Source organism: Hipposideros armiger, unplaced genomic scaffold (genome assembly GCF_001890085.2).
Source record: "Hipposideros armiger isolate ML-2016 unplaced genomic scaffold, ASM189008v1 scaffold_948, whole genome shotgun sequence".
Taxonomy (NCBI): domain Eukaryota; kingdom Metazoa; phylum Chordata; class Mammalia; order Chiroptera; family Hipposideridae; genus Hipposideros; species Hipposideros armiger.
This window is the reverse complement of record NW_017732298.1, coordinates 133,376-158,741: the sequence shown is the minus strand read 5'-3', so window position 1 is coordinate 158,741 and position 25,366 is coordinate 133,376. Positions and strand designations below refer to the sequence as shown.

Below are 25,366 nucleotides of genomic sequence, written 5' to 3'. Positions count from 1 at the left end.
GTGTGTAGCCAGCAGCCAGCGTGAGCGGCCAGCAGCCGCAGTGAGTGGCTGTCCAGAAGCCGGCGACTGATGTGCCTCGCCTGGGAAGAGCGCAATGATGGTGCCAACTTGGGCCAGTGCAGCAACGTCCTCCACAACTAGACTGAAGAACAAAAGGACAGCAACTTGTCTGTTCCCCTTCCCCTGATTCCCCAGCACTGTTTCCATCCCCCCCAATTCCCCAATAAAAATCTTTAAAAAAAAAAGAAATACTGACAAAAACAAAGCCAAACAGCATAGCTCCCTAAGTGTATTGTCAAAACTACTATTAATACACATGCCATGGTATGTTATAGTTATCAATCAATATTGATTACGTAGGGATGTAAACCTTAAAAGGAAATTGTGACATTACAACAGTAGTACTTAATAAAATTGCTGGGGTTTTCATTTTATTAAAGACACAATGACTTTCACCGGTAGACAAATTATGTTGCCTACTGATTTGATCCAGTGATTAATCATTAGGAAAATTAAGTCTACTGTTTTTAAGAGACTGAAGAGGTCATTTAACATTCTGAAAAATGGGAAACAAAAATAGAAAGAACTCAAAAGGGGGTTACGGACTGGACAAATTAACATTTAAAACTAAAAATATATAGAAAAATTTTAATAAGAATATATTAACAGATAATATAAGGTTGAATAATTAATGTTATTTCAACATAACAAATAATCTTAGCAAGAAACATTTCCTAAGCCAACCTTAAAAATTAGCATTAGCAGGAATTTTGGTCAAATGACAAAGTAGGTAAACACTGTGTTTACCTTCTCTCATGGCCAATCAAAATTACAACTAAATTACAGAACAACTGTCATTGAGAATCACCTGAAGTCTAGCTAAAACAAAGCCCTAGAACTAAGGACATATAGAATAAGCCACCTTGTGACTAGTAGGAGGGGCAGAGATGCGTAACAGGCTGGTCTCACATCCGAGTGTGACCATTAAAAATTGGAAGGGATATCTCAGTTGATGAAATCCCTCCCCACCCAAGAAGTGAGGGGGTCCCAGTCCCACACCAGGCTGCCCAGCCCAGGGTTTCAGTCCCTTGGCTGAGAAGTCCCCATAACTCTGGCTGTGAAAACCAGCAGAGATTACGGCTGAGTGAAAAGGGCAGTTGCAGTCCTGGGCACTCCTCATAAAGGGCCCACACATGGAATTACTCACTGACAGACTCACTAACTCTGAGCTCCAGTGCTGGGGCAGCAGCTCAGATGCTACCAGGGACATAGGGGGAGAAACAGAGTTGTCTGGCTTCAGGGCAAGGGCTGGAGGGGCTGCTTTCTTCCAGATGAAGGAACTGGTAGAAGCCATTGTTTCTCTGTTGAGCCCTCCCCTTTCTCTGCATGCAGACGCAGGCAGACATTTTTAGTCTGCCTGCCCTAGTGACTCCATGAGATCCCACCCCACCCAATTTTGGACACACCCAAGTAGATTCCAGTGACTTTTCTGTACAAACAGCCTGCCTTGGCTCATGTTTCAAACTTTCCCCAAATCTCTCAAAGGTTCACAAAACCCAAAGAGCAGCATCTGGCTTCAGCAGGTCCCGTACCTCTGCCTAGCAGCCCTAACCCTGTCACTAGCCATAGCCAGCCTCTGTTTTTAGCTTGGCCTTTTGAGGTGCCTCCAAGCCCAGCGCAGGAGGTGGCCATATGTGGGTTGCTTTGTGCACATGCCAGGTGGCCCTGGGCAGGGCATAGCCTGTGGCTGAAGTTGGCTTGCCCTTCCCAGGAGTCCCTGAGAACCAACACCCCCAGAGTCCAGCTTCAGACCAAGCCAGATCACTGGCACCCCTGTAAGAACAACACATCCAAAGGGCAGGCTAGGCAGGCATCAGAGCCCTGCTAAAGTGAATCTTACTCTATAGGGTCAGACCATTCACAACAGCTCCTTCACTGTAGTCACAGCCATCCCTCAAAACCAATCAACCTGAGCATCAATCCATCCCATTGACACGCAAAGAGCAACCAAGACTCAACAACAACAGAAGACATGTACACAAGGGACACACCTGGAGCATCCAGCTCAGGTGACCAGTAAGACTGTGTCACAGAGCCCCATAAGACACCAACTACATAAGACCACTCTATTAAAATCAGGAGACATATCAGCCCTACCTAATACATAGAAACAAACAGAGGCAGGCAGCCAAACTGGGGACACAAAGAAACAGGTCCCAAACAAAAGAACACAACAAAGTTTCAGAAAAAGAACTAACAAAATGGAGAAAAGCAATCTACCTGATGCACAATTAAAAACACTGGTTATAAAAACACTGAATGAACTTGGGGAGACTATCAGCAACGAGATAGAAAACATAAAAATAGAGATAGAAAGCACTAAAGAATGAGTTAGAAATAAAGAATAAAATAACGAAGAATACCTTAGAGGGGATCAACAGTAGATTAGATGAAGCAGAGGATCAAATCAGCAATTTAGAAGATAAGGTAGCAGAAAACACTCAATCAGAACAGAAAAAACAAAACAAAACAAAAAAGCTAACAAAATGAGGATGGTTTAAGGAGTACTTCGGACAACATCAAGCATACCAAAATTCTCATCAAAGGGGTACCAGAAGGACAAGAGGGAGAGCAAGGAATTGAATACCTATTTGAAGAAATAATGACAGGAAACTTCCCTAACCTGGTGAAGGAAATAAATATAAAAGCCCAGGAAATGAAAAAATTCTCAAACAAGATGAATCCAAAGAGGCCCACACCAAGACACATCATAATTTGAATACCAAGGGTTAAAGACAAAGAAAGAATCTTAAAAGCAGCAAGAGAAAAGCAGTTAGTTATCTACAAAGGAGCTTCCATAAGACCATCAGATGATTTCTCAACAGAAACTTTGTAGGTCAGAAGGGGTTGGCAGGAAATACTCCAAGTGATGAAAAGTAAGGACCTATAACTAAGATTACTCTACTCAGCAAAGTTAGCCTTTAGAATGGAAGAACAGATAAAGAACTTCCCAAGCAAGAAAAAAGCTAAAGAAGTTCACTAACATGATACCAGAATTACAAGGAATCTTAGAGGGATTTCTTTAAGAAAAAAAAAAAAGATTAAAACTATGAATAATAAAATGGCAATAACTTCATATCTATCAACAATTACTTTCAATGTTAATGGATTAAATTCTCCAGTCAAAAGATAGGTAAGATCACATGGTATTTGTCTTTCTCTGTCTGATTTATTTCACTTAGTATAATGTTCTCTAGGTCCATCCATATCCTTGCAAATGTTAAGATTTCATTCTTCTTTATGGCCAAGTAATACTGCATTGTATAAATGTACCACCTGCAGCTGAAGCTGAATAATAATGAATGTCAACTATGATTTTTTATATATATATATATATATATATATATATATATATATATATATATATATATATATATATATATATATATATNTGTATAGTCACAGGATGTGGAGTACAGCATAGCAGAGTCAATGGAATTTTAATGGCTATATTCAACATCAGAGGGGTAGTAGATTGGGAAAGGGGGGTTATCACTTTGTGAGTGGTGTAAATGTCTAACTAGTACGTTGTTTTTTACACCTGAAACTAATTTGAAAAATATTAAAAAACAAAACAAAAACATTAAAAAAAAAAGATAGGGTGGCTGAGTGGATAAGAAAACAAGACCTTTACATACGCTGCCTGCAAGAGACTTACTTCAGATTGAAAGACACACACAGACTGAAAGTAAAGGGATGGAAAAAAATATTTCATGAAAGTGGAAATTTAAAAACAAAAAACAAAAAAACCCACAATCTGGGGTAGCAGCTCTTATACCAGACAAAATAAACTTTAAAACAGAGACTATAACAAGTGACAAAGAAGGACCCAGTGATCCCACTTGTGGGTACTTATTCTAAGAAACCCAAAATGTTACTTTGAGAAGACGTGTGCATCCATATGTTCATTGCAGCATTGTTTACAATGGCTAAGATGAGGAGGCAGCTTGTGTGTCCATGAATAAATGAATGGATAAACAGGAGATGGCACATGTATACAATGGAAACTTTCTCAGCCATGAAAGGAATGGGTTCTTGCCATCTGCAGTGGCATAGATGGACCTAGAGGGTGTTGTGCTGAGTGGCATATGTCAGACAGAGAAAGACGGATGCAATGTGATTTCACTTACATGTGGAATTTAAAGAACAAACTGAGCAAACTAACAAAACAGAAATGAACTCATAGATACAGAGAATAGTTTGATGGTTGCCAGATGGTAGGGGTTTGAGAGTGTGGGTGAAAAAAATGGGAAGGGATTAAGAAGTACAAATCGGTAGTTACATGTCATCAAGGGGATATAGGGCATAGCATAAGAAATATAGTCAATAATACAGTAATAACTATGTATGGTGTCAGATGGATACTAGATTTATCATGGGGATTGATAGGAGGGGTCGGGGTCAGGGCGCATAAGGTGAGGGGATTACAAAGTACAAATTGGTAGTTATAATAATAGTCATGGGGATATAAAGTTAAGCAGAGGGAATACAGGCAATAATATGGTAATAACTATGTACATTGCCAGGTGGGTTCTAGACTAGTTGGGGGGATCATATCTTAAATTACATAAATGTCAAACCACTATGATATGCACCTGAAATTAATATAAAATAATATTTAATGTCAATTGTAATTGAAAAATTTAAAAAGGGGGAAAAGGTGAAGGAAAATAAAAGGTTCAAATTTCCAGCTATAAAACCAATAAGTCATGGGGATGTAATGTACAGCATAGGAAATATAGTCAATAATATTGTGATAGTGTGGTACAGTGCCAGATGGTTGCTGGACTTACCATGGTGATCACTTTCTTTAGCATAAATGATGAATAACTATTGTGTATACCTGAAACTAATATAATATTGTATGTTAGCTATATTTTAATAAAAAAATCTTTTGAAAAACAGCATTGGTATTGTCTATAACAGAAAACAATGAATAAGCTGCCGGAATGGGCTGTTTTTAATTTTTTAAAGTTTTATTCAGCATACTTGTTTTTAATTGTTTTTCACTTGGCGTTGTTAAAGACAATAAATAATGAGGTGTAAATTAATTACATGTCAGTATGTCTCTCTCTAACATAGTTTTAAAGTTATTTTTTTTAAAAAGACTGTATTTTAATCTTGGAAACTAAATAAAAAATTAGCCCAAGGTTGAGAAAATACAACACTGCATGATTTTCTTGGATCATATATGCCACAACCATAGATTTTTTTTGATATTCATATGCCTTTTTCCAACACAGAAAGCTCATTCATTTTGTTTTCCATTGCAAATTATCTAAGAATCCAATTGTTTTTATATACAATCCATGAATTGCCTTAAAGTCTATAAAATGGTATGAAAAAAATGAATCAATAAATTATCCAATGGTTTCAATTTTTAAAATAAATATAATTATTGCTAAACTGCTACAATATCATCACACCCTGAGACGAACAAATAATGATATTAAACAATTTAAATTATTGTATTTTGTCAGGTTTAATACTAGACAACAATATTTAGCTATTAAAGCTCTTAAAATTGATTACACCCATAGTCATTCTGTTGTTGCACCAGTTTCTATGTTTCTATCTTACATGCTGTATTTTAGCTTTCTGCATATGTGCATAAGTGACAATATGTGTTATGGCCCACTTGTGGGAATGTTATACCTGAACAGATAATCTATTCTCTATAAGACAGACAAAAACTATCCTTCCCAAAGGAGAAGCAACATCAGTGCTAATGTGAAGTGGTGAAATGTGTGATTATTTCATATTGTAAATTATTTGAAAGTCATTCATATTTATAATTTTTTAAAATGTGATTATCCTATTTGATATTTCTCTTTCCATTCAATCAACCATTATCAAATTCCCACTATGTGTCTGACATTATAAATAGGCATTCTGGGAATAAAGATGTAAAAACAATCCTTATCCTCCAATGTCTGACTATTTAAAGTGGAAAAAGAAAAGTAACATAATTATAACAGTATATTAAGTGTTTTTATAAAAGAAAGAAAATGGTGCTTGAGTTAGAGCAACACCTAAAGGGATTTGGGTTGTCTGTGGAAGTTTTACAAACTTGGAAGTAAAATAACAAACAGAGTTTCAAGCCTATGGTTGTCTGTGGTCTGTGGCAGGGGTAAGAGTGCAGCCGAGCTATATTTGCATATATATATATATATACTAAATGCTAAATATTTCCATTTAAATATAGTAAAATAGGAAGAACAACTAATGGACATAATATGAGGCTATGACCACTTGTACCTCGCACTTGTTAGAATGTTTACTATCAATAAGACAAGAAATGACAAGTGTTGAAAAAAAAGGGAACTCTTATACACTGCTGGTGGGAATGTAAATTGGTGCAGCCTCCATGGAAAACAGCATATAGGTTCCTCAAAACATTAACAATAGAGCTAACGTATGACCCAGCAATCCCTCTCTTGTTTATCTACAGCAATTCCTCTTTTGTTTATCTAAATTTGAAGATACTTATTCATAATAATATATGCTCCCCTACATTCATTGCAGTGTTATTCATAATGGCCAAGGCATGGAAACAACCTAAGTATCCTTCAATGGATGACTGGATAAAGATGTGATACATATATGCCAATTTAAAAAAAGTTTCAGAAACTTTCATTTATTTTCATTTGAAACAACTAATAGAGCAGATTAAATGTCGAAAACCTTTTAGAAAACCATTTACTATCTATACTAACTGCGTTTCAGTTGTATGTATGTTTGGGTTTTTGGTTGTCTAATTCTCAATTTAATTTTTCTATCATTAGAATAGAAATATATTGAGGTAAAAATCTACCTCTACTCTCATTGCAACTCTCCTGAGTCCTTAAGAAATGTTATTAACTAACCTTTGGAATAGGGAGGAATATTTGCTGGAATTGAATATTCCATATTTTAAAAGCAAAGCAATACCAGATGCATTTACAGAAAATGTTTTTGTTTTTATTTGTGTATTGTTTTATTTTACACTAAACTGTAAAACAGCTTCTCAAACCCTGAAGAGATTAATCCACTGGAGATCTCAGGAAGTTGCAGGTTCTGATTCAGTAGGTCTGGGGTGGGACCAGAGATTCCGCATGGCAAATAAGCTTCCAGGTGATTCTGAGGCTGCTAGTTCACAGCATGCACATCAAGTAGCTAGAGTGTTACATATTATTTGTCTTCCATTTCGTAAAACAGCGTTGGTGTTAACTATGGGAAGAACTTGGGAAAAAGACTGAGATAGAAGGATTTCCTGCCCTTTCCTACCATGGCTCTAACTGCCTGTTTGAGGCTGCAGCATTAATAAGCACTGGACAGCAGCAGGAAGAACCCAGCAGCACCAGCCTGACTCACCTGAATGTTCCTTCCTGGGTGGCTTTGCTGTATCAAACAAGAAAAGAAAAGGAAAAAAAAAAATCAACATTTCACACCAGTTGATCACAATTCAGTCTTCAATTGCAAATTAAATATTTTGAAATCAAGAGAATGGAGGAACTTAAAAGCAGTTACCTGGCTCCACATGCTTTTCTTTTCTTTCTTGTTCTGGAATATATTATTATTGTTATTATTATTATTCCAATTTTATGTGTCACAACCTAATTGTTTTAATACAAAGAAACATGTGTGTGCTAATGGTGAATTGCAACAATAACTGCCATAAAAAGACTAATATTGCATATTTTAAAAATATCCCTTCTATGATTTCCCTTCACAGAGTTCCCTTACAGAACAGCATGAACATATTTTGAATATTGGAGGAATTAAAAATTTTTATGAATAATAAATCAGAATTCAGGATGTAATTATTAAATTACCCTTAAACATAATTTAATTTACTTATTAATTCCGCAGGATCTGCCAAATCATGCTCATGTTTGATTTTTTTTGTTCTATTATTTATTTATTTAATTTTTTTTTTTTACTTTTTTTTTTTTTTGAAAAAATATATAGATCACAATTTACAAAAATGTATACAGGAAGTTTTCTTATACTCTTCACCTCTGATAATAAACCACAGTAAATGAGTTAATTTGAAAATAATTAATAGCTGTTTAGAGGACAACTCTTTTTCTTCTCCCTATTACTGCCTGGGCCAAATACACAGACTTTCCCAGTGAGAAGAGCAGTTGAGATATAAATGAACTTCTGGGAAGACTTGTCTATTTATTAAATATATCAATGCCCTGAAGATTGCCAAGGAGCCACAGACTATCTGCAAAACTTTTTAAATCATATAGACTGCAAAAAGTGAGGGTCTTAAGGTTTTATTTATAGATATATAAAACCATACATATGTATAAAACCATATACATTTATAGATACATAAAACCACACACACACACACACACACACACACACAGAGGGTGCCAAAAAATGTATACACATTTTAAGAAAGGAAAAAACTATTAAAATTGTAATACTCAATATATACCAATAACATAAGATGAATACAAGTCACGTTTGACTTCTGCAATTATAAGAGGTGCTCAAAGTGGTTACCATCAGCATCCAGACACTTCTGATTACAGCAAACTACTGCTTGAACAATGCTGACCAAAGTGTCCACTTGTATATATATTTTTGGCATCCTAAATATATATATATATATATATATATATATATATATATATATATATATATATAACTTAATATCATTTTTCAAATCTCCAGTTGTTCGTTTTCCTGCTGGAGCAATGGTTTATAAAGTGGTTTCTGTATCCATGTGCCAGCATTATGCACACATGTAAATGGGACTGAAGTAACACATTCTCTTTACAGATAGATTGCTCCCCCTGGCTGAGTTGTAGCATAATTTCAGGATTTTCTCCACAGGACATTTTAAAGCACTTTTATGACATAGAATCTCTCAGTATCCTAACCTTTTGCAGGACCAAAACATGTATAAATAAATTTTTTTAATTTGGTCTATATTTTAAAACAGTGCTGTTGTTTTTTTTTTAAATATCACTAGGATCTTTAAAAGCTCTACATACCTAAAAATGTGATGATTTTTAATGGCTAATTGAATTGGGTTGAGTTGTTTTTGTTTCCATTTATTCACTATATCCTATTTTCTTTAGAGGAGATTAATATTTGCAAAAGACACAACCTCAAGCCATCAAGTTTTACTTAATTGTTAGCAAATAGCTTTTATACTGTGCACTAAATCAACAGTGGATGCTGCTCAAGATGTGTATCCCAAGCAATAGTATAATATTCCACAGGCTTCATAGTGCTTGTAGGGAGAATATCATGTTATGACAAATAGTCCTATACCACATGCCAAAACATTAATGGATTTCAGGGAGAAAAGAAGTTGTAAAACAAGCCTGATAAACAAGTTCTATTCAATCTTTTCTAAGGTCAGAATTAACCAAATTATAGGGACTAAATTTATACCAACATAATACAGTTTTGGTTAATGGGATGCAGTTATATTTTTGGTTATGAGGCTGTGGATGATATTATTAGATGATAGCATGAGTTTGAAAAAAAACTCTGAGAATAGTTACCATGCTTTCCAGTCCACTCTGACCCACCCACTCCTAGGCTGTGTACTCTTTCGTCCTGACAAAAAACAACAAATAGAGCTCACATGCATAAAATGTAGAAAAGGGAGATTCAAAACTGCATGTTTACGTATGCCAGCAGGTCAGTAGCAGTAGTAAAGAGAAAAATATATATGCAATACTTTGCATGCATTTCCTTACTTTTTCCCTTGGGTTGTTCTGTTGAAAGAAATATAAACAGAAAACCATTGCTCTTCAAACCTTTAAAGATAAATTTACTACCCCAACATACTGATCAGACTATAATTTTTCCAACCCCTCCTCTTATTCTCTCCCCTTAAATTTCCACAGTGAGGGTTGCTCTGCGGTAGGTAATTATCATAGGCATTCCCGTAATTTGATTGTAAAACATTATTTGACAATTAACCTCCAATTATACTGGTTAATCATTTTAAATGATTTGTATTTTGCAGTTTTCTTAAATACATGTGAACACATAAACACATTGTACACATAAACACATATGAATAAATACAGAAGAAATAGATATGCTTGTCAGGTGAGTTATGATTCTATTCAAGACTTAAAGAAACAATTTACTTTCTAATTGATGCTGGTATATCTAAGATTAACTGAATTTGTTTTCTAATAAAAAATGCTTGATACTAAACATTGTTCAATTTTCTGTCAAGCAAACATTTCTTCGAAAACAATTACTTTGAAAGGTAAACATATGCAGTATTTAATTTTTATTACTGCCAAATATTTCGCATAGCAGCACTGACTATTTTTCTCATTTATTTTTTTCTTTCCCCTTCTCAACCTCAATATTTTTCTCTCTCTCCTCTATCCCACATATAGTTTTTTCTTCTATGTTAATCCTTTAAGAAGAAATGCCAGTTGGGGGTTCATCAAATATAAGATAGAAAAAAGAAATATTTTTAATACCTTCTGCAGGTGTTTTTGTTTTCTTGAAATCTGAAAACACAAACAGAAATTATTGTTAAAGCAGATAAGATAAATCAACTGATTAGCTCACAACAAAGTGTCCATATGCTCTGAAATCATTTTCAACACAATGGATTGATTACATGATATATTTCTAGAATTTGGGGCTTAAAAAGAAATTATTCTGTGTTTAAGAGGATGAGCATTAGAGTGGGACAGGAAGTGAGAAACTTTTTGAAGTATAAAATATAAGAAAATATGAAAGAAAATATCCACAGATAATTTTCATAGAGATTACATTATGCCTATTTAGCTAATGATCTTTTCATAGAAAGTAATACTCAACATATATATGGTGCTTCCATAAAGATGAATTAGAGTCCGTGAATTTAGTTTGCAACTTCATTTTTTCAATTTAAAGCCGTCCAAGTGAAATACTTTGTACTCTTTTTGAATAATCAATGCTTTTCCAATACAAGCATTCAATTATCCCTATTGTAATGGAAAAGAAACAGGTGGATTTGGGCATATGGATTACTGATAAACACATCATTATACTTAATAACTGCTGTGCAGTAATGTGTATTCAGTGGTCAGCAGACATCTTTTTTATATTAAGTCTTTTGGGTGTTCAGCTTAGACCTGAGAAATTTGTTATTTCCACTATATAGGCCATGAAACTATCTGTTTCTATCACTTGAAAATAAAAACCATAGGTTTTTTATCTCATTAATTTTAGAATGGAGCCATCCTAACTTAAATTTTTACCTAGAATATTTTATGTCTTATATTCTGTGTTTTTTTAACCTCTTTTGAACTCAAGTTTTGAAATTCACTGAATATTACTGAAATTAGAATCATAACAATAAACTATGTATTTGTACTTAAAAAAGGTAGATAAACTGTTTTCTGGCTGACAATTTCATGGCTTTAAACCTACAAGAGTACACATTCACTAATAGTTTGCAAATTGATGGATTTGTGTGCCTTATAATGATGGGTTGGGGTCATGATTTTACTTCTACAATGAAGGATAGGGCCTAACATGTTTGAAGATGACAGTGAGTAGGAGTCTGTTCACAAAAGCCAGTTAGATGGTCAATGGAGTTATTATATGAAAAATGGTAACAAATGACAGTAATAATGTGATGAAAGTAACAACTCGCTTCCATAGAAGTATAAGCTGGAAATATATTTTTAGAAAAGCCACTTGGGAAAGAATCCAGAAAGTCATAAAACTGAGCGTGATTTTTGATGTAGTAATTCTAGATATCAAAAAAATGCAAAATTATAAAAAAATATATATCTGAGATGCTTTTTTATGACATTGTTTTACACTTTTAAATAATGGAACTATTAAACAGTACTTTCTGAACAGTAAAGGAACTCTTAAAGAATCCATAGTATATTCACATAATAAAAAAATACACTGTCATTAAAATGATGTTTTTTGCAACCTCTTCTTTCTGAATTTCTAATTTTTCTGTAATAAGAATATGTTTCTCATATAAGGGAAAGAGAAACAAGCCTTATTTTTCAAAATAATAGGTCCTTGGGACAGAACATTTATTTACTCAGTAAACATTTATTAAACACTGTTATGTCCAGAATGGCACAGTCAAAGTAATTTTAGGCTAGATTTTTATTAATACCTATGACTGCCCTCTGCAAAAAAATCAATATTTTTCTTGCTATTCAGTTTCTCATCAGGAACTATAACTGAGTAGGCTAACTTTGCTATCTAAAATATATGTGCTCTGCAAACAGTCTTTCATTCATTTTCTTCATGAGTAATTATCCTAATCTAGCAAGTAATTTAAATATATAAAGAATATTATATACAACAATTTTATATAAGTACATGATAAATATCATCTTACTCATATGCCTAACAATATGTTAATAATACACAGTGGCTACTTCTATTTAAAGACACAGATTATTTTATTGAGGGGGGGGGACTCCTCTTTGAGGGCCATCTGGGGGTCATACTGACCCATTGGCATCAGTAGGTAAGGTTGCAATAACCAGCAAGGCCACCATACCGCCACCAGTAAGGGGCTCTGGTTGCAAGTGAAACAGGGTTTTTTTGATGTATGATTGTGTGTGTGTACCAGGATCATGGTCTTGTGGAGGCGAAGAATGGAGACACGGACCAGAGAGGTAAAGCTGCAGAAAAGGACAGTTTATTAGAAGTAAAAAGACATTTCAAAGAAGCAGAAGCAGGCCTTGGTAATAGAGAATGGCTCAAGGACCACTATTAGAAAAGAAAGTACACTCAAAAGAGTCTGGAGCAGGCTGAGCAAAGGAAGCTAGCTCAAAAGGCTGAAGGGGGCCCAGGGCCAGGGCCAGGGCCAGGGAGTCATTATTAGGAGAAAAAGTACACTCCAGAGTTTGGAACAGGCCCCAAGCACAGGCAAGGCTCAAAATGCTCAAAAGGCCAAGACATGGATTCTTATAGCACAGCAGATGAAAGCACAAGTGGATAGTTCAGTGGCCATCATGAATTATCAATTGGTTTGGCACCAGTATAGTGGAGCAGGAATTCTGCCTGTTCATGTGATCCTCACTGAGTAATCTTTTAAGCCTATGATACAGCCAATATGGCAAGCACAAGCAGATTATCGTGAGCACATAGTTATTCAGGAATAGAATTGAAGTAAAGTTTGGAAAGGATGTTGAAACAGACAGAGGATAAAGTGTGGCAGAATGAGACAAAATTATTTCCAGCCCCCCAATCTCCAACTATTGTATAGATACTGGCATGGGATAGATAGGTGTGTAAAGCTAAATACAATAAGTGCTTCTGTAAAAATGATTGTTATTTTCAATCTGTTTTCCTTCTCCCTACTAATAAGAATTGATAATATAGTGTGTTAGACATCAATTGTGCTAAAATGAAAGAGTAAAAATAATATGAAGTCCAGCATTAGGTAAAGTACAGCACTTACTGAATTGAAAATATATATACATATATACTTTTATATATATATATATATATATATATATATGTATAAAATGTAAAAATAATAATCCATGATCTAACTAGGTTTTAAAATTTTCAATACATTTGCTGGAAGAACTGGGAACCATAGTGAAATTTACTTACAATGTTATCATAAAATCATGTCTTTTGGTTAGGAGCCAACAGAGCAGAAGACTTATACAAGTAAAATGCTCGAGCAACCAAAAATATAATGCTTGCAATTGAAAGATCACATACTGACCCTTAAGAGCTCTAAGTACCAGCCGTTGATATTCATGCCATTAAACTTCATTTTGCCCTCTCTGCACTCTGCTGAAATGGCTTAAAAATATCATAAAGGCTTATGTGGAGAATATACAAGTACTTCCCTAAAGACCATCTGCCCAATAATCTGAACAACAGCCTTTTATTAAGAACACTGAGGCCCACAGCAGCTATGATATAAAAGCAGTGATGTGTCTGCAATCTGTTCAATTCATCACTCACTCGTCTCTAGTGATGTGCCAGGTATGGTCTATTATGTTTATAAATGATGCCAGCAAAAAATAAAATACCAATTGACTTTGAAGGGAAAAATGAAGTCTCTGATAGCTTAATAATTATACAGGTAATTAAGTACCTCATCTCCTTTGTGAAACTTGCACCGTTGACATATTCGTTCAATTACAATACTAGCTATTTTGCTTTGTTTTTCAGCGTGATACCTCTTCAGATCTCAATTCTGAAGCCCTAGAACTTGAGACTAAGTCTCACATGCATTCAACTTGCATTCAACTCTACTTGCTTTTGTTCTCGTTATAGTAAACAATGAATCTAATCCGTCTAGCTCTCAATGGAGCGGTATCCTTCAGAAGATAGCCTGCATTGGAAAATCCACAGGCTTCCCAGCCCCTAGGAAGTCATGAACGAAGCCAAGGTTAAATGAATAAGATCTACCTAGATCTGCTAGTGCAACACAAGTGTCAGCTAGTGATCAAAGACACCTGAGATGAAATTGTCAATGATTGGCTATGACTTCGCAGCCCTTAAAAGCTCACTGGAATTTAACACCCAATAAGAAGAAGAAAATTTTCTTCCCTGAAATGTGGAAGGTTAAGTGCCTACTTATAATTTGTGTGGCTACTATGTTTATATTTAGAGTCCTATATTACTAATTTATTCACAGAATAAATATTTGTTGAGCAACGTGCAAACTGCAGAAATATGTTAGTCCCTGTAGGGGATAAAAGTGAATTAAACATAGCCCCATTAGTCAAAGGCCTTAACAGAATAGAAGGGAAATGAATACGATTAGTATGAAGTACAAGTTTACAAGACATACTTGTAAGCTGGTAGAGTAGGTATAGATAAACTCTGATGGGTAATTATAAATGAAAGACTATGTCTATTTAATTAGAAGGGTCAGACAGATGTCTTAGGGGAAGGGAAATTTTTCCAAGTCCTAAAAACATTGAGTATTTATAGACAAAATGGAAAGGGTAAACTCTGTTACGATTGAAGCAGAAACAAAGGCAAGATAGCACATTATGTATGTAAAATTGAGAGTGGCTTAGTATTATTGAAGTACATGATGCATACAGGAAGAATTGGGTGGGGGTATAAGGTAAAGGCTCTACCATGGTGCACTGATGGCCTTGCACATATCCATATAGGCCATGCAGGCAAAGGTTTGAACCACAGCTAATTTGAATCTTGGTAGGATGCATTGTGATCCTTCTAGTACATAAGAGGATGGGAGGGAGGACTGTGAGAAGGTGGTCTGAGGCCATATCCAACATGTTTCCCTATCTCTCCTAGGAGGCTGTCAGGAGACAGTTTCTTCTCATCACCTACTGGGTTTTCCTGCCTAGAACCTTTTGTAATAGAGCTACAGACCATAAAGCCAACATAGCTGTAGTTTAGAACTGGCTCTTCATCAATGAAGAGTCTCTAACTTGTGCTATATTATCTGGTCTCTTTATGTGTCATCCTTTTTGGCTTGTAGGACAAGAACCATGAAGGGCTGACACCTTTGACTACTCTAGCTTTGGCTGACCAAGAAAGTAATTAGCTGTCTCAGTCTCAAAGGGCTCACTGTATCTTTACAGATGGAATTATTTAGGCCTTGACTTTGCCTTTGCCTAGATGTGTGTGTGTGTGACAGGATGTCATGAAACAAGCTGTGGGGACTTAGCTTGCAGGTTAAGCCCTGTAGATTATATTCTATGGTCACTGTGGAACCACTGAATATTTGAAATGAATAATGACATAAAAAGTTTCATGAAGCCAGTTCAGTATTTTGGAAGAAAATATTTAGATGAAATATTACAGGGAGGATAACTATTTAGGTCAGAGATTCTCAAACATTTTCATCTCAGGACTCCTTTAAATTCTAAAGAATTTTAAAGGGCTCCAAACAACTTTTATTTATGTAGGTTTCATCAACTGATGTTTGTAATTTTAAAAAATTAAAGCTGAGAAAAATTTAAAATATATAATTAATTTGTTAAACATAATAAATCTGTTATGTGTTAACATAAATCATATATTTTCTTATAACAAATACATTTTCCAATACAAAAGAAATGGTGAGATGAGTGCCTTTGTTTCACACTTTTGTGAATCTCATTAATATGTGGCTTCATGAGAAAACAGTTGGATTTACATATCTGCTTAAGTAGTCAATCTGTTGCAATATTACACATTGTGCAGCCTCTGGCCAACTCTAGTGCATACTCATGGGAGGATGAGAGTGAAAAAAGGTAAATAATGACTTCATAATTTTATAAAAATAATTTTGACTTTACAGAACCATTGAAAGTGTCTCAGAGACCCCCAGAATCTCTTGATCACATTTTGAGAAGCTCTGATTTCAAAGATCATTACCCTGGTTCACATGAGAAGTTAGTAAGACCAATGAGAGGTCACGAATGGCAATGTGAAGTCACAACTACAGGACTAGAGGCTGTGAGTGAAAATTAGATTTTCTAATTATTTTAGGAAGGATTAAACAAAAGAGAGTTTCTCAAAATTAAAAATTCTGAAGGACTTAATGTCAGGGGCAAAGGAAAAACAGAGGTGAAAACTTACACCAGAATTTGAGTCTTGGTGTCTACAAGGAAAGTGGGGTGACTACATAAGAAGAAATAGAGAATGAGCACATTTTACTGAGAAAAATACAAAATTTTATTGGGACTTTACCTAATGTGAAGTAAGAAAGAATGTATGCTAATAGATCACAAGAAAAGGGTCTAAAGGGGGATAAGGACTGGTATACAGGGGAAACTTCAGTTAAAAAAGGCTTTTCAAAGCAGGACCTCAGCAGATTTATTCAAATGTCACTCCACTTAGGCTAAGATGTTGTTGCTTTGATGCCCAAACTCCTAAGAACAGTGACATTAATGGGCAAATCTCATGGAGACAAGGGTCTCTCTTGTTAAGGTTTCTGAAAGAGACTCGATGGGACATGCTTGGAGCAAGATCTTAATATGAAAACAAAATCTTCAGCATTCACTAATGCAAAAATACTTTTGCAGCCTGATGCACAGATCATTTTTGATAATAAGAAAGTTGTTATGCACTGTTGTTTCTGTATTTTAAAAATCACCAACAAAATAACTTCTCAAGAACATTTTAATTAAATTCCTAAAAACCTCCTGATTCTCTTTTTCTCCAGGAATGTTGTCAATCATTAGTATCTTTGAACTATACCCAAAAAGTTTAAATGGGAGTAGAAATTAACTTTGTGTAAAATAAATGTTAAAAATCCAAATTGTACCTAACGGTTTGTAATAAATTTGCCTCATTTGAAAAAGCATATGCTCACTGTCCCTGTGAAAAGATACCTGTGGTAGTTATTGAGAGGCTAGAAAATAAGAAACAAGAGCTGACAAGCTTATGTCTATACCCCTTTCTGCCCTTTTCTGTAACAGGAAATACAGAAAGAGAAATAGGAACTTATGAAATATAAAATCAAATGACTGTCTAGAATAGCTGGACATTAAGCCAGTTCTCTTCTGTATTATATGCTGGGAACAATAAGAATGTTTCTAGATAGCTATCTTTCTATTAAATATTATAATTTTAACAATTATAAAACTTTCCCAAATAAGAGATAAGAGATAATACATGAAACTCTTTGGAACTAGTAATTTTAATAATAATAGAAATAATGATAACATTAATAAATATTTAGGGGCATATGTTTTACAGCTGGTGGTGAACATTGGATCCCATGAATCTCCATGGACAAATCTCCCTAAGCTCCTCCAAACATTGCAATATTGAACATAGACAGTGTCTCAAAAAATGAAAATGAGGCATATAATCCAGGAAAAATATAACAAAAAACCCTGGAAGCATAGCAATGAGGGGGGGGAAATTTATATGTATATGGCTTAAAGCTATGCAATTTTAATTAGGCTGTGGTTTTAAATACCCAGAAGTCTTTTAGTACTTTGGTTTGAATGCCAATGAATGAGAAAAAAATAACTATTATGTTACTCTTTTACTTAAATCACATGGTACATTGTTCTTTATTCCAAAGAAAGAATGGTGGAGGAAAGATTAACATTTTTGAGGACTATTGTCTGCTAAAAACCGTGGCAGGAACTTACCACTTCTTTTTTCTTGTAGTATCTCTATATGTTCACCACAACAGTCATCATAGAAATCATATAATTTCCAAAATACCCTGAAATATTTGCTATATGTATATGGGAGAGTTAATACTGATTTCAATTTGAAAATAAGCACATTAATGTGTCTTAGTTAACTTTATCATGATACTATGGTTTTGCTCACTCTGAACAAATAATAGCCAACTAAAATATTTTCTCCCTTTCATATCTATTGACTTTTAGATTGCTGTGTAATGGAAGCAGAAAGTGATTCCCAAGCTATTACGATTATGTCCAAGTCTGATGATACTAAATATAAAATATATCGCTTGCTTTCTTATTTTTTCTCAGATCATATGAACACTAATTAGAATATAGTTGTCATTTTCAAACTTAGAAGTGATTGCTTACATCTACATGCTATCTTTCCTGAGAAAATAAGCTCAGATTAATAAACAGTGATGATACAGAGACTGTAAATGTTGTAAGGATACATTTGAAACATCTCTTTAAATAGAGCCACAGTGCTCAATATGGCCTTAACATTCCCCTCAGCTTGACTAAACTTTAGACAGCTCTCTTCTTGACTATAGCCCCCTTACCTCTCTTTTATTAGAGCATTTACTTTAAAAAATTTGCAATTATAAATTCTTTCTCTGTCCCTTTGAAACATAAATTTCTATAACCAGAAATATCTTTCTCAAGGCCTGTAAGACATCCCTTACAGGCCTTGAGAAATGCAATCATCAAAGGAGATTAGCCCCTCTATCTCAGTCTCTGTGAGAGGGTAGGAGCCTAACTCAGTGAGCAACTATTAGCAAACACAGGTGGCCTATTACACTGACTACCCCCAGCCCCCCGCAACCCCAACCCCACCAATATCCTCCAGTACTTTTCTACTAGCTCACCGCAAAGCTTAAAAGTTCTCATTTTTGTTTCAGTAAAGTTAAGAGTTCAGTTTCTCCTATTGCAATAGACATGACCCCTATTGCAGTAGACTTGAATAAAATCTTCCTTGCCTATTTAATTCCATAATTTTTCTTTGGCAGCAGGCAATATTTTTCTCCATATCAGGGCGTCTTGACAAAGGGAAGTGGTGTACAGTGGATGGACTATAACTTCTTTGTAACTTAGTAAAACAAAGTAACATCAGTTGCTTGTCAATGTCAAAGATATAAGTAGTTACTATAGGAGGATGGGTCCATCTTTTGCACATTTTTGAGATTTGATAAAACTGCTAATGGAATAGGAGGCCTGGGATTTTGAGAGGTTATGTTTTGTCCCCTGTATCTTGAAAAAGACTAGATTAAAATTACTTTTAAAAAGTAGTTTACCTTTTACATGAGATGAGATAGAAAAATTGCATTTGTACAAAATGTATGCAGAGAATAGATCCAGTTATCCAAAGGAAATACAGACAAGATGGCAGTCAAAACCCAACTCTGAATATTGGTAAGCTGTTCACACAAAAGGCATGGTGGAAGTTTGCATAAACATACCTTCCTTTTTTTCATCTTTTTTAGCTGCTGCTGAAATAAGGGAAATAAAATAATGTTAAAACATATTAAGTGACTGTTCCTCAGAATACTCCCAGGAATATGAGAATGTATTTCATGTATTCATAAATTCTGTGGTTATCTATGCATAATTTAATCTATCCAAATCTGCAGTAAGGCAATAACCAGGAAATGTAATTTCATAAGAATACTTTTTAAAAATTCAGACATAAAACAAAAATAAAAAAAAAATAGTTACTTAGATACAAAGTCAAATTCATAAGCATGTGTTTAGCCCTAACTCTTGCCTTGTACACTGTGCTTAATCAACACTTTCATCTAATTTTCTTAAAGGGATAGCTCTAGCAAGACTTTGAAACTCTAGGTTACTATTAACTAATGATAAATTATTTGTTCTGGAAGAATGAGTGCTGAGACAGCCTTGACCAATGTAGTTGAAACGTAAAAATGAAGAAGAAACCATTGCCCCTGAGCTCAAATTGGAAGCAAGTTTCCAGTATCTCTTCAATTTCTTCCCTTTGATTTCCTATAATATGAGGCTGAAGTAACACTAAATTCCTGCCACAAATCATAGTTCCATATCCACCATAACATTCAGAAGACTCAATAAAAACAGCAATTGTGTTTCTTTTGTTGTTTTGTTTTTATGAGAACATATATAAATAAACCGGAATGATCCCTTGAACTAGTACTAGTCATCCGCTTGTGGAAGTCACTCTGAGCTGAATTTTCATAAATAGAAAACACAAAAGTGATATTAATACCAGGGTTACCAAAAAAATGTATATAAGTGGACGCTTTGGTCAACATTGCTCAAGCAGTAGTTCGCCATAATCAGAAGTGTCTGGACGCTGATGGTAACTACTTTGAGCACCTCTTGTAATTGCAGAAGTCAAAGGTAACTTGTATTCATCTTTTGTTATCGGTATATATTGACTATCACTGTTTTAATACAGTTTTCCTTTCTTAAAATGTATATACATTTTTTTGGCACCATCTCTATTTGCCTTGCCTTTTTACTTTCCTTAATATTTGTTACATCCTCTATCAGAACTCTTCAAAAGAAGAATCAGCTTTCTTGAACAACCTGATGATCAAATGAAAACTAAGAAAGTATCATAGCCCTTAACCATTCTAGCATATTTAGCTTATAAACAACATGGCTTGGTCCAATGGCAATTAGCCAACCCATTTTACCAATATTTACTAGGATGATTCTGCATGTGCTAGGGTTCAGGATGAACAATAAGAGGAAAATTTGGTCAGATGCAGTCTGTTACAAGGGCCTTTTGCCCAGAAACAAATGTCCACCACCTAAATACAGCTCCTTTATTGGTGATATTATATACTGTAGCATAGGAGATAAAGTAAATTTTCTCCACTAAATATTTTACCTGTGTTTCCCTAAATGTGTTCTGTAAAGGTTTCATAGATGAAAATAGCAGAACACTTGAACGGTTTCCTTATGCTTTCAACAAATTATTCATTATGGTTGGAGAACAAACGTCACATAACTCATGGTATTCCATTGTCTTGACTTGGGGATCCTGAAGTTAGAATAGTTTTCTCGAAGGATGATGTGATTGCAGGTGATAGTTAAAAGATAATTTTATAGGAAAACTATTTAAAAAAGCATTTTCCCCAAACTGATGACTTGAAGAATCAACATTATTCTGAATGTCTAATAAAGAAAACCACTTTGATGCCCAAAAGATATTAGGAAGTGATAAAACGTATTTTCTCAGATGGCTCATAAAGACTAAGATGATGACTTTGTAATCCTATCTGGAACCCAGTTTTTTCAGTCTTGGTAGACAGGTGAAATAATATTAATCTTAAAACATTCTGATGGGTTTTTTCTGATATGACAAATTATAATGTATAACAAACTATTAGAAAAGTTGTATATTATTTGCATAGCTCTATTATCTGTCTATCCATCTATCAGTGGATCCATGGTTTATTTTTGGAAATATAAGTAAAAGCTCAATGACTGAAACTTACAGTCAAGATTTAATACTAATTCTTAGGTCGGTCAGTGGTTCCTCCACAAATTTGGCATTAGTCTCTGTCAGTTCTCCAATGACTAAATAAATATTTGAAATGTGTATCTTCATGCAACAACACAGTGTTTTCTATAATAACCCAGCAGATGGTGCTATTGTACAATAAACAGCTTTTGCTTTGTCAATAAAGTGCTCTGTAAGTGAAAAAAAATAGAATTTTTAAAGTGTTTTATTGCTTACCTTGTGCTGCAACTTTTATATTCCCTTGTTTGGTTTCAGAGGCTTTTCCTGGCTCTTATAAAGAGAAAATATAAATTACCATGAAGTACTATATCAGAAAGTTACATAACAATTTTTTCTTTAAAGGAACTATTACAAAACAAACATAAAAAACAACAACAACATTGCCCTTGGCACTCATAATTTTTGTTAAGACATGAATACCATTTTTAGGGGAGCACTGAGATAAAAGTAACATAACTGAACCAAAGAAAGACATGAAATAAAGTTTCTTCAAACTGTTTCATTTCAGTATCCATGGGACCATCCAACTGTCCATGGGACACTTTGGCATTTGTTTAGCACCTGAATTTGAAAATCTCAAATTCTTTGCAAATGATTTCTGTAGGATCAGTCCTTTGAAATAGATGGAAAATTTAGACGTAAGTGCTCTTTGAAGGTCCCTGAGTAACTAATATAAGAATAAAGCCCAGAGCAACCAATTTCTAGTTTCAGCCTTTGACTAAAGATGCCATTCTTTATACTGACTGCTGTGGTGCTCATCATTATTAATGTGGCTCTGGGCAACAATATGTGTTGTGGGAGAATTAACAATTTTCATTTTAAATAGTTCTTCCCCTTTGTCTTGGGTTCTTTTTGCTTGTTTGTTTCCTTTGTTCAGAATTTTCTTTTTAAAGAAACAGGATACAAAAAAAATATGATAAACATTTAAATAATTTATTTAATTAGCATGAAAAATAAAAGGGGAAATAAAGATTGTAAAAATCAACTGCTTACTTCACATTTCACTAAGTAGTGATTCATGATTATCTTTGCTAAGTTTCCAATAATTGACTTATCATTTAACAATATGGGAAGGCACATTTGGTCATTTGCCTTAGATATTGACCTTGATTCATTCATTCATCATATATCTATTTTGCAGCTTTTATGTATGTACTAGCTAGATATAAATATAGTAGTCAACACACATATATATTTAATATTTTCTTTAATTATCATCAAATGTTGATTATAGCTTGTCTAGCATTACAATTCTAGTTAGAGTTATAAAATAACAAGACTGCATTAGAATAACTTGGCAAAGATCATAAGCAAAGATTCCATGTTTTTCTTATTTTTTGTTGCCAAACCAAAGAGGTTTAATTTATAATTCATTCTTACCTCTTGTTGGTGAGATATTCTTTACATCATAACTATGATTATGAAAATACTAATTTTTCATTCTGTTTTATATAAAGAAATATCATTTGATCCACAAATATGATTTTCATTATTACTATATTTATTTCTTCAGATAACTACCCTTTGCCAGAATTAACTTCAGAATCAATTTTATCTATGATGCCTTAATATTAATTTTTTTTTTTCTGGAGGAAAACTCCATGCCAACTATCATGATGTTGCTACTTTTGTCATAACAAGAATAAAGGATCACATTAATTAGTCAAGATTTACATACAGATGTTGAAATCTTAACTAATATATTTCTAAGTATTGTTCAAACTCTATACATATATGACTAACATTTAGTAGGCAATTAAATAATTGATTAACAAAAAAGCAGATGAAGGGATGAAAGAATAGATTTAAAAGATCACCAAACTTATTCTTAACTGCTCAGGAGTTATACTCCTTAAGATTTCAACATATCAGAGAATTGTAGAGAAATTCCTGATTTAAAAAAATAAAAGGTTTTTAATTTGCAGTCAGTAAACTATCTTAGAATTTTTTTCAGTTGATTTTCCTTTTATTGTCTTTTTTTTCTTCATATCCTCTTAGATTATTTATCCTAACTGATCCCTTCACATCTCCTGAGATTCTATTAAACCACCCAATACACATAATTGTGCACTACGGAGAACTTTTCTTAGGACCTTTTTCTCCATCAATTATTCCATTTCTGTCAGTTGCTTTTACCCTCATGATCAAGATTCAGATCATGCCCCTGACTCTTCAACATTTCCAATTTGTGCATCCTGACATAGCACAGGCCAGTCATCTTTCAACAACCTCACTACCCTTATCCTGTATCCATTTGGCTGTGTGCACACTGAGTGGACATGTTTTAAGGGCTCAGACCCTATGAACTCTTCTTTCTGCTATGCTTTACTTACCACCTCCAAAAAAAAAAGCCCACCAATCCACTAATGCACACTGACGTATTAAAGACACTGTTCCAGGTAACAGTTGTTTTGTTGTTGTTGTTGTTGTTGTTTATTTGTTTATTAAAGATTTTATTGGGGAATTGGGAAGGGGAACAGACTAGTTGCTGTCCTTTTGTTCTTCAGTCTAGTTGTGGAGGACGTCGCTTCACTGGCCCATGTTGGTATTATCATTACACTCTTCCCGGGTGAGGCAGTTGCTCACCAACCTATTAGACGGCTGCTCACGGCAGCTCACAAAAGCTCACATCCACTGCTCTCCAGCCCCAATGCAGCCTATGCCGTCGCCAGCGACTCAAGGCAGCCCAGCTCCAGGTCAAGCTGTTGTTCACCATCTTGTCTGTAGAGGGCACAGTGTCACTGGTCCTCATGTGGGATCTGAACCAGGGCCCTGATGCTCAGACCTGGCTTCCCAAGCCAAATCCTAACCAGTGTGCCACTTGGCTAGGCCTAACAGGTGTTGTTTTAAAGGGCTAGTTCTACAGACAATGTCAACACACAAATGAATGATTTTCGTGGATATAAATCTCAGGGTTATAGCAGTAAGATGTTGTTTGTCCCTCAAAATTCTACCTGTTCTTTTTCTGATCTCAAGCTTTTAAGACAATTTATATTAATTCACAAACCATTATGTGAACTACATCTTAGTAGAAATTAACAATTTAAAAGCAAATTATTTTCAACAAGGCTGCCAGCTTCCATCCACCCAACAAAAATATTTGCTTCAAATCTATCCAGGACACGTGCATAGGTGATCAGAATTGACATCTGTTTGTGTATAGTGTTTCAGTTTAAAAAAGAACACATGACTTTAAGGAGGGAATCAATGTTGAAATGAGAAATGTGCAACATTAGGAAGGGCACACCCCAAATTGGCAAGTTATCCTGCTATCCAATGAGCTGCAAAATCAAGCCCTAAATTATCCTTTTCTAGTCTTACAAAATCCAATATTATTTTTAGATGAAGAACTCCGAAAACAGAAAAAGTTTAACATTTAAGCTAAAAGTTACTATATGCTTAAAAGCTCTTAAACTAAGCCTCCTGTACTTATAGCTCCAGGAAAGCATATCTCAGGGGCATTGCTTCATTGCAGTATGATAATTACTCTATTGAGATGAAATTAATCATGAAGCAGCCTTAGGCCATCATGTCTGACCAAGGGGACTGAAGCTTGAAAGGAGGGCCCATTTGCTGCCAGATATGCAAATTGCCAAAGGTACACAATGCAGAAATATGAATAATTTATCAAAATAATCTGTAATTGCTAGAGGTTAAAAAAAACCACCTAAATAAACTAGCAGCATCATTTACAATAGATACCATAATTTAGCTAGAC

At 34.5% G+C, this 25,366-nt stretch overlaps 1 protein-coding gene across 1 annotated transcript in view; it reads right to left on the bottom strand.

Annotated features, from left to right (window-relative positions):
• The window catches only part of LOC109375422 (triadin-like), a 150,950-nt gene extending 129,039 nt beyond the window's left edge, over positions 1-21,911 (bottom strand). The window contains exons 1-3 of the mRNA XM_019630803.1: positions 21,865-21,911; positions 7,570-7,602; positions 7,414-7,440 (exon numbers count right to left, since the gene is read on the bottom strand). The gene's annotated coding sequence lies outside the window, so the exon portion shown is untranslated. The remainder of the gene's footprint in view (positions 1-7,413; positions 7,441-7,569; positions 7,603-21,864) is intronic.
• Positions 21,912-25,366: the final 3,455 nt, after the last annotated feature.